Source organism: Lolium rigidum, chromosome 4 (genome assembly GCF_022539505.1).
Source record: "Lolium rigidum isolate FL_2022 chromosome 4, APGP_CSIRO_Lrig_0.1, whole genome shotgun sequence".
Classification (NCBI taxonomy): Eukaryota; Viridiplantae; Streptophyta; class Magnoliopsida; order Poales; family Poaceae; genus Lolium; species Lolium rigidum.
Genome location: NC_061511.1, coordinates 77,117,277 through 77,132,201, shown reverse-complemented (window position 1 = coordinate 77,132,201; position 14,925 = coordinate 77,117,277).

Here is a 14,925-nt window from a genome sequence, read left to right as displayed (position 1 = left end):
GACCTCTCTGGAGGTATTGAAGGCGTAGACTACCTCATAGTCTACGGAACCGGGGAGGCTTCCGGAAGAGATCAAGCCTAGAATCATCTAGTAGTAGTAGTAGTCGAGCAGCCCGAACTCTTAATACTAGCTGCTCGAGAGAATAAATGTATAACTTAATGAGACTTCTATATTGTAAGCTAAGTTGGATTCGCCTCGAACCCAGGAGTATCCCTCTTAGGACCCAAGAGGAGCTCCGAGACGATATGTGTATTATGCTTGTAATAATAAATGAATGAGTTTTGGACCTGCTATGTTCTGTTGTACTACTCTGAGGGATATAATATTTGCGGAATGGTACTTCGTGAATGTTATATCAATGACTGGCATACTACAACATGCAATGGTATGCAGGGTCACCACAGGCTTATCGATTTGAACTGAATAGGCTTGTTTAATTTGCTCTGTAGTTTGGACCCAGAAGTCTAGGACGTCAGAATTAATTTTGATGGAATGGATAATCTCGAGAGGTCAACTGGCCGTGATGATATTACTTACATGAATATCGTTGCAATGATTGAAACCCGAGGCTATCGCGATTTGGTGATTCAGTGTACTGCAGAATGGGTGGGGAAATGCATTTGGTTGAGAACAATCAAAAAATATATGAACTTTTACTGCATTTCGATGAGACACAAGTCTTAAACTTGACTGTCAAGAGGGGCAGACATGTAGTGTCTAAGGAAAATAAAAGTGGTGAACAAGGTAGCATAGCAGGGGATAGTTGATCATGTCTTATTAATTACTTAGCTCCAATTGTGTATGGTATCAGTCCTTCTCCTGTGTATGCCGCGGATGATGATGGTCAGGTATTTACTAGCCAAGTTGCTAGTAATAATCCAGTTGCTTGTAGCCAACCCAGCCATAATTTGGAGAATTCTATTGCACTGTCAGAAAGTGATGATGATACAGAGTATGATTATGACATGGGAGACTTTGCTAATTCTGCACACATTAGGAGTGAGGAGCAGGATGAAGTTGCTGAAATTGTGGAGGCAATGAGAAAGCAGAGACAGGATCCACTGACACATTATGAAGGGGATACATATATTGAAGATTTGTTTGTTGAAAAAGATGTTGAAGAAGAAGTTGAACCTGTGCATGTGCCTAAGAAGAAATCAAAGATGCCTGTTAAGAGGAAAGGACCCACTGATGTCTACGCACGCTTCTATTCCTGTAGACAGTGTTGGGCCTCCAAGAGCAGAGGTTTGTAGAACAGCAGCAAGTTTCCCTTAAGTGAATCACCCAAGGTTTATCGAACTCGAGGAGGTAGAGGTCAAAGATATCCCTCTCAAGCAACCCTGCAATTAAGATACAAGAAGTCTCTTGTGTCCCAAACACACCTAATACACTTGTCAGATGTATAGGTGCACTAGTTCGGCGAAGAGATAGTGAAATACAAGTAATATGGATGATTATAAGTAGTAATTGCAATCTGAAATACAAATGGCAGCAAGCAAACATGTAGCAGAACTTGTTGGAAATGGTGTTTCAATGCTTATAAACAAGGCCTAAGGATCATACTTTCACAAGTGGACACTCTCAACAATGATCACATAATTGAATAAATAAATAACTTCTCTTCACTTGTGCTACTCTGAATTACTCTCCTATTGGAATCACTAATCATCACGTAGCGGCTACAAAAGCTCCACTCAAAGTTCATCAAGTACTTGACAAACATCACTCATAGGGATATCCTCATCAAATCATAATCCAAGATAATACCATTGCAATTTAGACCGAGTACTAACATAGCATACACACTGTCAACAATAGCTATGAAAGGGGGAATAGATCACATCAATACTATCATAGTAATAGTTAACTTCATAATCCACAAGAGATTACAATCATAACCTACGCCAAGTACTACATGATGCACACATTCGTCCTCTTTACATCATGGAGGAGGAATAAACTACTTTAATAACATCACTAGAGTAGCACATAGATTAATAGTGATACAAAGCTCATGATCACATAAAGATCACACCATGGGAGAGAGAGATGAACCACATAGCTACCGGTAGAGCCCTTAGCCTCGGGGAGAAATACTCCCTCCTCATCATGGGAGACAGCAACGGCGATGAAGATGGCGGTGGTGTCGATGGAGATGGCTCCGGGGGCAATTCCCCGTCCCGGCGGCGTGCCGGAACAGAGACTTCTGTCCCCCAAAACTTGTCTTCGCGATGGCGGCGGCTACGAAACTCTTCGTGGAATCTGACTTGTTATATTAGGGTTTTCGCGATGGGGAGAATATATAGGCGGAAGGGCGGCCTCGGAGGGGCACCAGGGTGCCCTCCCCACCTGGTGGCGCGGCCAGGGTGGGCCCGTGCCCAGGTATGGTGTGGGGGCCCCTTGGCCCCCCTCTGGCCCTTCTCTGGCTCTCCGGGTCCGTCTCAGCAAAATATTGACTTCTGTCTTCGTTGGGTCCAATTCCGAGAATATTTCCTGTGTGGAATTTCTGAAACAAAAAACAGCAGAAAACAGGAACTGGCGCTTCGGCATCTTGTTAATAGGTTAGTATCGGAAAATGCATCAAAATGATGTAAAGTGTATGTAAAACATGTGAGTATTGTCATAAAACTAGCATGGAACATAAGAAATTATAGATACGTTTGAGACGTATCAAGCATCCCCAAGCTTAGTTCCTACTCGCCCTCGAGTAGGTAAACAATAACAAGGATAATTTCTGAAGTGACATGCTACTATCATAATCTTGATCAATACTATTGTAAATCATATGAGATGAATGAAGTGATTCAAAGCAATGGTCTATAGTTTGTTAACAAATAGATAATGGCTAAACAACTGAATCATATAGCAAAGACTTTTCATGAACAGTACATTCAAGACAAGCATGAATAAGTCTTGCATAAGAGTTAACTCATAAAGCGATAGATTCTTAATAGAAAGTTTTGAAGCAACACAAAGGAAGATTTAAGTTTCAGCAGTTGCTTTCAACTTTCAACATGTATATCTCATGGATAATTGTCAATACAAAGTAATATGATGAGTGCAAATAAGCAAGTATGTAAGAATCAATGCACACAGTTGATACAAGTGTTTGCTTCTAAGATGGAAAGAAGTAGGTAAACTGACTCAACATAAAGTAAAAGAAAGGCCCTTCGCAGAGGAAGCATGGATTACTCATGTGCTAGAGCTTTTTATTTTGAAAACATGGAAACAATTTTGTCAACGGTAGTAATAATTCATATGTGTTATGCATAAAACCTCCTATAAGTTGCAAGCCTCATGCATCGAATACTAATAGTGCTCGCACCTTGTCCTAGTTAGCTTGGATTTCCATGGATTATCATTGCATTACATATGTTTCAACCAAGTGTCACAAAGGGGTACCTCTATGCCAACTGTACAAAGGTCCAAGGAGATAGATCGCATTTGATCTCTCAATTTTGATAGATCTCAACTTGAGGACTGATACGTCCCAAACGTATCTATAATTTATTATGTTCCATGCTACTTTTATGATGATACTCACATGTTTTATACACATTATATGTCATTATTATGCATTTTCCGGCACTAACCTATTGACGAGATGCCGAAGAGCCACTTGCTGTTTTCTGCTGTTTTTGGTTTCAGAAATCCTAGTAAGGAAATATTCTCAGAATTGGACGAAATCAATGCCCAGGGGCCTATTTTTCCACGAAGCTTACAGAAGTCCGAAGAGGAAACGAAGTGGGGCCACGAGGTGGCGCCACAGTAGGGCGGCGCGGCCCAGGTGCTGGCCGCGCGGCCCTAGTGTGTGGGCCCCTCGTGACGCCCCTTGACCTGCCCTTCCGCCTACTTAAAGTCTTTGTCGCGAAACCCCCGATGCGAGAGCCACGATACGGAAAACCTTCCAGAGACGCCGCCGCCGCCAATCCCATCTCGGGGGATTCAGGAGATAGCCTTCGGCACCCTGCCGGAGAGGGGAATCATCTCCCGAAGGTCTCTTCATCGCCATGATCGCCTCCGGATCGATGTGTGAGTAGTCCACCCCTGGACTATGGGTCCATAGCAGTAGCTAGATGGTTGTCTTCTCCTCATTGTGCTATCATGTTAGATCTTGTGAGCTGCCTATCATGATCAAGATCATCTATTTGTAATTCTACATGTTGTGTTTGTTGGGATCCGATGAATATTGAATACTATGTCAAGTTTATTATCAATCTATCATATATGTTATTTATGTTCTTGCATGCTCTCCGTTGCTAGTAGAGACTCTGGCCAAGTTGATACTTGTGACTCCAAGAGGGAGTATTTATGCTCGATAGTGGGTTCATGCCTCCATTAAATGCGGGACGAGTGACGTAAAGTTCTAAGGTTGTGGATGTGCTGTTGCCACTAGGGATAAAACATCGATGCTTTGTCTAAGGATATTTGTGTTGATTACATTACGCACCATACTTAATGCAATTGTCTGTTGTTTGCAACTTAATACTGGAAGGGGTTCGGATGATAACCTGAAGGTGGACTTTTTAGGCATAGATGCATGCTGGATAGCGGTCTATGTATTTTGTCGTAATGCCCTGATTAAATCTCATAGTACTCATCATGATATATGTATGTGCATTGTTATGCCTTCTTTATTTGTCAATTGCCCAACTGTAATTTGTTCACCCAACATCTGTTTATCTTATGGGAGAGACACCACTAGTGAACCGTGGACCCCGGTCCAATTCTTTACATCTGAAATACAATCTACTGCAATTGTTCTTTACTGTTCTTCGCAAACAATCATCATCTTCCACACAATACGTTTAATCCTTTGTTTACAGCAAGCCGGTGAGATTGACAACCTCACTTTCACGTTGGGGCAAAGTACTTTGATTGTGTTGTGCAGGTTCCACGTTGGCGCCGGAATCCCTGGTGTTGCGCCGCACTACACTCCGCCGCCATCAACCTTCAACGTGCTTCTTGACTCCTACTGGTTCGATAAACCTTGGTTTCTTACTGAGGGAAAACTTGCTGCTGTACGCATCACACCTTCCTCTTGGGGTTCCCAACGGACGTGTGCCATCACACGCATCAAGCATTTTTTCTGGCGCCGTTGCCGGGGAGATCAAAACACGCTGCAAGGGGAGTCTCCCACATCCAATCTCTTTACTTTGTTTTTGTCTTGCTTTGTTTTACTTTATTTACTGCTTTGTTTGCCTTTTATATTAAAAACACACAAAAATTAGTTGCTAGTTTTACTTTATTTACTGTCTTGTTCTCTATATTGAAAACACACAAAAATTAGTTACTTGCATTTACTTTATTTAGTTTGCCTTATTTACTACTGCTAAAATGGGTATTGTTGAGAATACTAAGTTGTGTGACTTCACTAGCACAAATAATAATGATTTCTTATGCACACCTATTGCTCCACCTGCTACTACATCGAATTCTTTGAAATTAAACCCGCTTTACTCGAATCTTGTTATGAGAGAGCAATTTTCCGGTGTTAGTTCCGATGATGCCGCTGCCCATCTTAATAATTTTGTTGAACTATGTGAAATGCAAAAGTATAAGGATGTAGATGGTGACATTATAAAATTAAAATTGTTTCCTTTCTCCTTAAGAGGAAGAGCTAAAGATTGGTTGCTATCTCTACCTAGAAATAGTATTGATTCTTGGACTAAATGTAAGGATGCTTTTATTGGTAGATATTATCCTCCCGCTAAAATTATATCTTTGAGAAGTAGCATAATGAATTTTAAGCAATTAGATAATGAACATGTTGCTCAAGCATGGGAGAGAATGAAATCTTTGGTGAAGAATTGCCCTACCCATGGACTAACTACTTGGATGATCATCCAAACCTTTTATGCAGGATTGAATTTTTCGTCGCGGAACCTATTGGATTCAGCTGCTGGATGTACCTTTATATTCATCACTTTGGGGGCGGCAACAAAGCTTCTTGATGATATGATGACAAATTACTCTGAATGGCACACGGAAAGAGCTCCACAAGGTAAGAAGGTAAATTCTGTTGAAGAAACCTCCTCCTTGAGTGATAAGATTGATGCTATTATGTCTATGCTTGTGAATGGTAGGTCTAATGTTGATCCTAATAATGTTCCTTTAGCTTCATTGGTTGCCCAAGAAGAACATGTTGATGTAAACTTCATTAAAAATAATAATTTCAACAACAATGCTTATAGGAATAATTCTGGTAACAACTATAGGCCATATCCTTCTGCTAATGGTTATGGTAATTCTTATGGTAGATTTGTTTCGCCTAATGAGGAAAAGATGTGAGAAATTGAAAGAGCTACTAAGAGCTTTATGCAATCACAATATGAGCAAAATCAATTGTTTACTAAAACTATGAATGAACAATCTGCCTTGTTGAAAAATATAGGAAATCAACTTGAAAATTTAAATATGGAGATTTCTGGTTTGCAAACTAAGCTTTCAAATGCTGAAAACCGAATCTCATACATGTCTGCGTCACAATCTTCTTTAATTAATAAAATGGCTGCTAAACCTGATGATATTGATAATAAAATTGTTACTACAGCAAATGCCATCCAAGTTCGAATTAATGAGAATATTAGATTGATGGCCGAATTGCATGCTAGGTGGGAAAGAGAAGAAAACGAAAAACTAGCTAAAGAGAATAATGTAGCTAAAGTTTGGACTATTACCACCACTAGTAATGTTAATGATTCACATGTTGCTACACCTCCTACTATCAATGGTAAAATAATTGGTGTTGGCAATGTTTCTACTCCTAGTGCAAAGCGTGCAAAATTGCCTGAAACTTCTAAAACTGCTTAAATTGATAAAACTGCTGAAATTTTTCAAAATATTGGGGATAATGATCCCATTGCTGTAGATCATAATGGTTTAGATTTTGATGATTTTCACATCTCTGAAGTTATAAAGTTCTTACAAAAACTTGCTAAAAGTCCCAATGCTAGTGCTATAAATTTGGCCTTTACAAAACATATTACAAATGCTCTCATAAAAGCTAGAGAGGAGAAACTAAAACTTGAGACTTCTATTCCTAGGAAGTTAGAAGATGGTTGGGATCCCATCATTAATATGAGGGTCAATGATTTTGATTGTAATGCTTTATGCGATCTTGGTGCAAGTATTTCTGTTATGCCTAAGAAAATTTATGATATGCTTGACTTGCCACCATTGAAAAATTGTTATTTGGATGTAAATCTTGCTGACAATGCTATAAAGAAACCTTTGGGGAGGATTGATAATGTTCGTATTATGGTTAACAATAACCTTGTTCCCCATTGATTTTGTTGTCTTGGATATTGAATGCAATGCATCTTGTCCCATTATATTGGGAAGACCTTTTCTTCGAACTGTTGGTGCTACCATTGATATGAAGGAAGGTAATATTAAATATCAATTTCCTCTCAAGAAAGGTATGGAACACTTCCCTAGAAACAGAATGAAGTTACCTTATGATTCTATTATTAGAACAAGTTATGATGTTGATTCTTCGTCTCTTGACAATACTTGATACACACTTTTCTGCGCCTAGCTGAAAGGCGTTAAAAAAAGCGCTTATGGGAGACAACCCATTATTTTACTTCTGCACTTTATTTTATATTTGAGTCTTGGAAGTTGTTACTACTGTATCAATCTCTCCTTATCTTTATTTTATTGCATTGTTGTGCCAAGTAAAGTCTTTGATAGTAAAGTCAATACTAGATTTGGATTACTGCGCAGGAACAGATTTCTTGTTGTCACGAATTTGAGCAGTAGTATCTGTAGAAAATTTATAAAAATCTGCCAATTTACGTGCGTGATCCTCAGATATGTACGCAACTTTCATTCAATTTGGGCATTTTCATCTGAGCAAGTCTGGTGCCTCTTTAAAATTTGTATTTACGAACTGTTCTGTTTTGACAGATTCTGCCTTTTATTTCGTATTGCCTGTTTTGCTATGTTTGATGGATTTCTTTGTTCCATTAACTTCCAGTAGCTTTGTGCAATGTCCAGAAGTGTTAAAAATGATTATGTCACCTCTGAATATATGAATTATGCACTGACCCTCTAATGAGTTTGTTTTGAGTTTGGTGTGGAGGAAGTTTTCAAGGGTCAAGAGAGGAGGATGATACAATATGATCAAGAAGAGTGAAAAGCCTAAGCTTGGGGATGCCCCCGTGGTTCATCCCTGCATATTTTAAGAAGACTCAAGCGTCTAAGCTTGGGGATGCCCAAGACATCCCTTCTTCATCGACAACTTATCAGGTCACCTCTAGTGAAACTATATTTTTATTCCGTCACATCTTATGTGCTTTACTTGGAGCGTCTGTTTGTTTTTGTTTTTGTTTTTGTTTGAACTAGGACAATGCCCGCGCGTTGCTGCGGAAAAGCAAAATATATTGATTTTAAAAAATTAATTTTTTCTCTAGCAATGTCAGAATAAGGTATATTTTTACCGTTCTACACAAATAAAAAAGTTATAAGATGACTACAGAAGAAAAAAAACAACTGAGATCCTCCCCTTCCTTGACACTAAAGCTTTCTGCACGGTGGCACAATCAACACCTGCGTCACTGCCACGCTACGCATGATGACCTTGGCAAGGGGCGGAGCTGGAGAGAGTATCCCCCTGTTGCACAACTAAGCTTGGAGGCTTTGGTACTTGTATTTATGCCTCCCTACTGCACGTTTTGCTGCCTAACCGGATGCACTGTCCCTCATGGAGCTCACAAGTATTAGCAATTTTTTTCCCTGATGAGCCTAAGCAGATCCACCCCTGGGCCCTGGCTAATCCCCGTATTCACCTCGGTGCATTCAGCGGGTTGATTCTTTACCATGCTTCCAGATCAACATCAACAACATCTTTAAATCTTCAGCCAAACAATATAGCGTATAATGTAGATTACAGAGCTCTGACGGCCAAGTCGCTGGGCAGAGCTGAGTCCGCCTGAGCTCCTAGGTCGGGGAGGGGGCAGCAGACGGCTCGAGGGCAGAGAGGAGGTGCTCGGGGTAGCCGGTGATTGCGCGTAATTAACACGTCCGTTGGGAACCCCAAGAGAAAGGTATGATGCGCACAGTAGCAAGTTTTCCCTCTGAAAGAAACCAAGGTTTATCGAACCAGGAGGAGCCAAGAAGAACGTTGAAGGTTGATGACAGCGGGATGTAGTGCGGCGCAACACCAGGGATTCCGGCGCCAACGTGGAACCTGCACAACACAACCAAAGTACTTTGCCCCAACGAAACAAGTGAGGTTGTCAATCTCACCGGCTTGCTGTAACAAAGGATTAGATGTATAGTGTGGATGATGATTGTTTGCGAGAAAACGAGTAGAACAAGTAATGCGATAGATTGTATTCGATGTAAAAGAATGGACCGGGGTCCACAGTTCACTAGAGGTGTCTCTCCCATAAGATAAATAGCATGTTGGGTGAACAAATTACAGTCGGGCAATTGACAAATAGAGAGGGCATGACCATGCACATACATGATATGATAAGTATAGTGAGATTTCATTGTGCATTACGACAAAGTACATAGACCGCTATCCAGCATGCATCTATGCCTAAAAAGTCCACCTTCAGGTTATCATCTGAACCCCTTCCAGTATTAAGTTGCAAACAACAGACAATTGCATTAAGTATGGTGCGTAATGTAGTCAATAACTACATCCTCGGACATAGCATCAATGTTTTATCCCTAGTGGCAACAGCACATCCACAACCTTAGAACTTTCCGTCACTCGTCCCGCATTTAATGGAGGCATGAACCCACTATCGAGCATAAATACTCCCTCTTGGAGTTAAGAGTAAAAACTTGGCCGAGCCTCTACTAATAACGGAGAGCATGCAAGATCATAAACAACACATAGGTAATAGATTGATAATCAACATAACATAGTATTCTCTATCCATCGGATCCCGACAAACACAACATATAGCATTACGGATAGATGATCTTGATCATGTTAGGCAGCTCACAAGATCCGACAATGAAGCACATGAGGAGAAGACGACCATCTAGCTACTGCTATGGACCCATAGTCCAGGGGTGAACTACTCACTCATCACTCCGGAGGCGACCATGGCGGTGAAGAGTCCTCCGGGAGATGATTCCCTCTCCGGCGAGGGTGCCGGAGGCGATCTCCCGAATCCCCCGAGATGGGATTGGCGGCAGCGGCTCTGGAAGGTTTTCCGTATCGTGGCTCTCGGTACTGGGGGTTTCGGGACGAAGACTATATGTAGGCGGAAGGGCAGCCTCGGAGGGGTCACGGGGGCCCCACACAGCAGGGCCGCGCTGGCCCCCCCCTGGGCCGCGCCGCCCTAGTGTGGCGGCGCCCCGTGGCCCCACTTCGTCTTCTCTTCGGTCTTCTGGAAGCTTCGTGGCAAAATAGGCCCCTGGGCGTTGATTTCGTCCAATTCCGAGAATATTTCCTTACTAGGATTTCTGAAACCAAAAACAACGAAAAACGAAGAATCGGCTCTTCGGCATCTCGTTAATAGGTTAGTGCCGGAAAATGCATAAATATGACATAAAGTATGTATAAAACATGTAGATATCATCAATAATGTGGCATGGAACATGAGAAATTATCGATACGTCGGAGACGTATCAGCATCCCCAAGCTTAGTTCTCGCTCGTCCCGAGCGGTAAACGATAACAAAGATAATTTCTGGAGTGACATGCCGTCATAACCTTGATCATACTACTGTAAGCATATGTAATGAATGCAGCGATCAAAACAATGGTAATGACATGAGTAAACAACTGAATCATAAAGCAAAGACTTTTCATTAAAAGTACTTTCAAGACAAGCATCAATAAGTCTTGCATAAGAGTTAACTCATAAAGCAATAAATCAAAGTAAAGGTATTGAACCAACACAAAGGAAGATTAAGTTTCAGCGGTTGCTTTCAACTTGTAACATGTATATCTCATGGATTTTGTCAATGTAAAGTAATATAACAAGTGCAATATGCAAGTATGTAGGAATCAATGCACAGTTCACACAAGTGTTTGCTTCTTGAGGTGGAGAGAGATAGGTGAACCGACTCAACATAAAAGTAAAAGAAAGGCCCTTCGCAGAGGGAAGCATTGATTGCTATATTTGTGCTAGAGCTTTGGTTTTGAAAACAAGAAACAATTTTGTCAACGGTAGTAATAAAGCATATGTATCATGTAAATTATATCTTACAAGTTGCAAGCCTCATGCATAGTATACTAATAGTGCCCGCACCTTGTCCTAATTAGCTCGGATTGCCGGGATTATCATCGCAATACACATGTTTTAACCAAGTGTCACAAAGGGGTATCTCTATGCCGCATGTACAAAGGTCTAAGGAGAAAGTTCGCATTGGATTTCTCGCTTTTGATTATTCTCAACTTAGACATCCATACCGGGACAACATAGACAACGAGATAATGGACTCCTCTTTAATGCATAAGCATGTAGCAACAATTAATGTTCTCATATGAGATTGAGGATATATGTCCAAAACTGAAACTTCCACCATGATTCATGGCTTTAGTTAGCGGCCCAATGTTCTTCTCTAACAATATGCATGCTCTAACCATTAAATGAATGGTAAATCTCCCTTACGTCAGACAAGACGGACATGCATAGCAACTCACATGATATTCAACAAAAAGTAGTTGATGGCGTCCCCAGGAACATGGTTATCGCACAACAAGCAACTTAATAAGAGATAAAGTGCATAAGTACATATTCAATACCACAATAGTTTTTAAGCTATTTGTCCCATGAGCTATATATTGCAAAGGTAAAGAACGGAAATTTTAAAGGTAGCACTCAAGCAATTTACTTTGAAATGGCGGAGAAATACCATGTAGTTGGTAGGTATGGTGGACACAAATGGCATAGTGGTTGGCTCAAGGATTTTGGATGCATGAGAAGTATTCCCTCTCGATACAAGGTTTAGGCTAGCAAGGTTATTTGAAACAAACACAAGGATGAACCGGTGCAGCAAAACTCACATAAAATACATATTGTAAACATTATAAGACTCTACACCGTCTTCCTTGTTGTTCAAAACTCAATACTAGAAATTATCTAGACTTTAGAGAGACCAAATATGCAAACCAAATTTTAGCAAGCTCTATGTATTTCTTCATTAATGGGTGCAAAGTATATGATGCAAGAGCTTAAACATGAGCACAACAATTGCAAAGTGTCAAATTATTCAAGACATTTTAGAATTACTACATGTAGCATTTCCCGATTCCAACCATATAACAATTTAACGAAGAAGATTCAACCTTCGCCATGAATACTATGAGTAAAGCCTAAGGACATATTTGTCCATACGCAACAGCGGAGCGTGTCTCTCTCCCACACAATGAATGCTAGGATCCATTTTATTCAAACAAAAACAAAAACAAAAACAAACCGACGCTCCAAGTAAAGCACATAAGATGTGATGGAATAAAAATATAGTTTCGGGGAGGAACCTGATAATGTTGTCGATGAAGAAGGGGATGCCTTGGGCATCCCCAAGCTTAGACGCTTGAGTCTTCTTAAAATACGCAGGGGTGAACCACCGGGGCATCCCCAAGCTTAGAGCTTTCACTCTCCTTGATCATATTGTATCATCTCCTCTCTTGATCCTTGAAAACTTCCTCCACACCAAACTCGAAACAACTCATTAGAGGGTTAGTGCATAATAAAAATTCACATGTTCAGAGGTGACATAATCATTCTTAACACTTCTGGACATTGCACAAAGCTACTGGACATTAATGGTACAAAGAAATTCATCCATCATAGCAAAAGAGGCAATGCGAAATAAAAGGCAGAATCTGTCAAAACAGAACAGTCCGTAAAGACGGATTTTATTGAGGCACCAGACTTTCTCAAATGAAAATGCCCAAATTTAATGAAAGTTGCGTACATATCTGAGGATCACGCACGTAAATTGGCATATTTTTCTGAGCTACCTACGAGAGAGGCAGGTCGAAATTCGTGACGACAAAGAAATCTGTTTCTGCGCAGTAATCCAAATCTAGTATGAACCTTACTATCAAAGACTTTACTTGGCACAACAATGCATAAAACTAAGATAAGGAGAGGTTTCTACAGTAGTAAACAACTTCCAAGACTCAAAAATAAAAGTACTATAGTAAAAACATGGGTTGTCTCCCATAAGCGCTTTTCTTTAACGCCTTTCAGCTAGGCGCAGAAAGTGTGTATAAAGTATTATCAAGAGATGGAGCATCAACATTACCTTGGGCTTTACCCTTACCTTTCTTGTTCTTTTTCTTACTCTTTGATTTAGGGAATATATGTCTACCCCCCGTGTAGAGGTGAATTTTAGGGTGCCTTCTCCCATATCTATGACTCGCTCCCAATAGTTTCGGTAGGGATCTTCCGAGTGTGATTTGTCCTGTTCCTGCACATTCAATAACAAGATAATCAATGGATATTGTTCTCCCAAGAACGGTTGTATGCACACCCGTAGCTATTCCTTTAGGAATTATAACAGAGTTATCAATAAGAGTTATTCCTTCTCCCCCTTGAACGAGTCCCCAAAGTTTCAAAGATTCATGAATACTCTTAGGCATTAGGCAAAATTCGGACATAATATCACAATTGGCATGAAGAGTTTGGTCACCGATAACAATTTTAATAGTAGGATCCCATAATGAAGGTTCAGAGTTCACTAAAACTTGATCAAGACGGTTACGAACATATCTATAATTTTCATTCAAGCGAGATGCACTTGTCTCAAGAGTGTTTAATCTATTATAAATGCTAATGAGGGCTGAATCAAAGTTATTAGCTGAATCATGCGATGCAACCAACTTCTTTATGGCATTAAAAGCTTGATCCCCATTGCAATGAAGGAAATCTCCTCCCACTACAGCATCCAAGGCATATCTATAGCGAATCATAAGACCAAAATAAAAATTACTAAGGAGCAAACTTAGAGTCATTTGAGGTTCAGCTTTACGATAAGAAGTAAAAATTCTGGACCAAGCATCTTTAAAACTCTCCTCATCCCCTTGTTTAAAAGTGAAGACTAATTCCTCAGGTGAAGAAGTAACAGGTGCAGAACTAGACATGGTAACGAAAGTAAAATGCAAGTAACTAAATTTTTTGTGTTTTTGATATAGAGTGCAAGACAGTAAATAAAGTAAAGCTAGCAACTAATTTTTTTGTGTTTTGATATAATGCAGCAAACAAAGTAGTAAATAAAATAAAGCAAGACAAAAACAAAGTAAAGAGATTGGATTGTGGAGACTCCCCTTGCAGCGTGTCCCGATCTCCCGGCAACGGCGCCGTAAAAAGAGCTTGATTGCGCGTAATTAACACGTCCGTTGGGAACCCCAAGAGGAAGGTATGATGCGCACAGTAGCAAGTTTCCTCGGAAAGAAACCAAGGTTTATCGAACCAGGAGGAGCCAAGAAGCACGTTGAAGGTTGATGACAAGCGGGATGTAGTGCGGCGCAACACCAGGGATTCCGGCGCCAACGTGGAACCTGCACAACACAACCAAAGTACTTTGCCCCAACGAAACAAGTGAGGTTGTCAATCTCACCGGCTTGCTGTAACAAAGGATTAGATGTATAGTGTGGATGATGATTGTTTGCGAGAAAACAGTAGAACAAGTATTGCGAGTAGATTGTATTCGATGTAAAAGAATGGACCGGGGTCCACAGTTCACTAGAGGTGTCTCTCCCATAAGATAAATAGCATGTTGGGTGAACAAATTACAGTTGGGCAATTGACAAATAGAGAGGGCATGACCATGCACATACATGATATGATAAGTATAGTGAGATTTAATTGGGCATTACGACAAAGTACATAGACCGCTATCCAGCATGCATCTATGCCTAAAAAGTCCACCTCAGGTTATCATCCGAACCCCTTCCGAGTATTAAGTTGCAAACAACGGACAATTGCATTAAGTATGGTGCGTA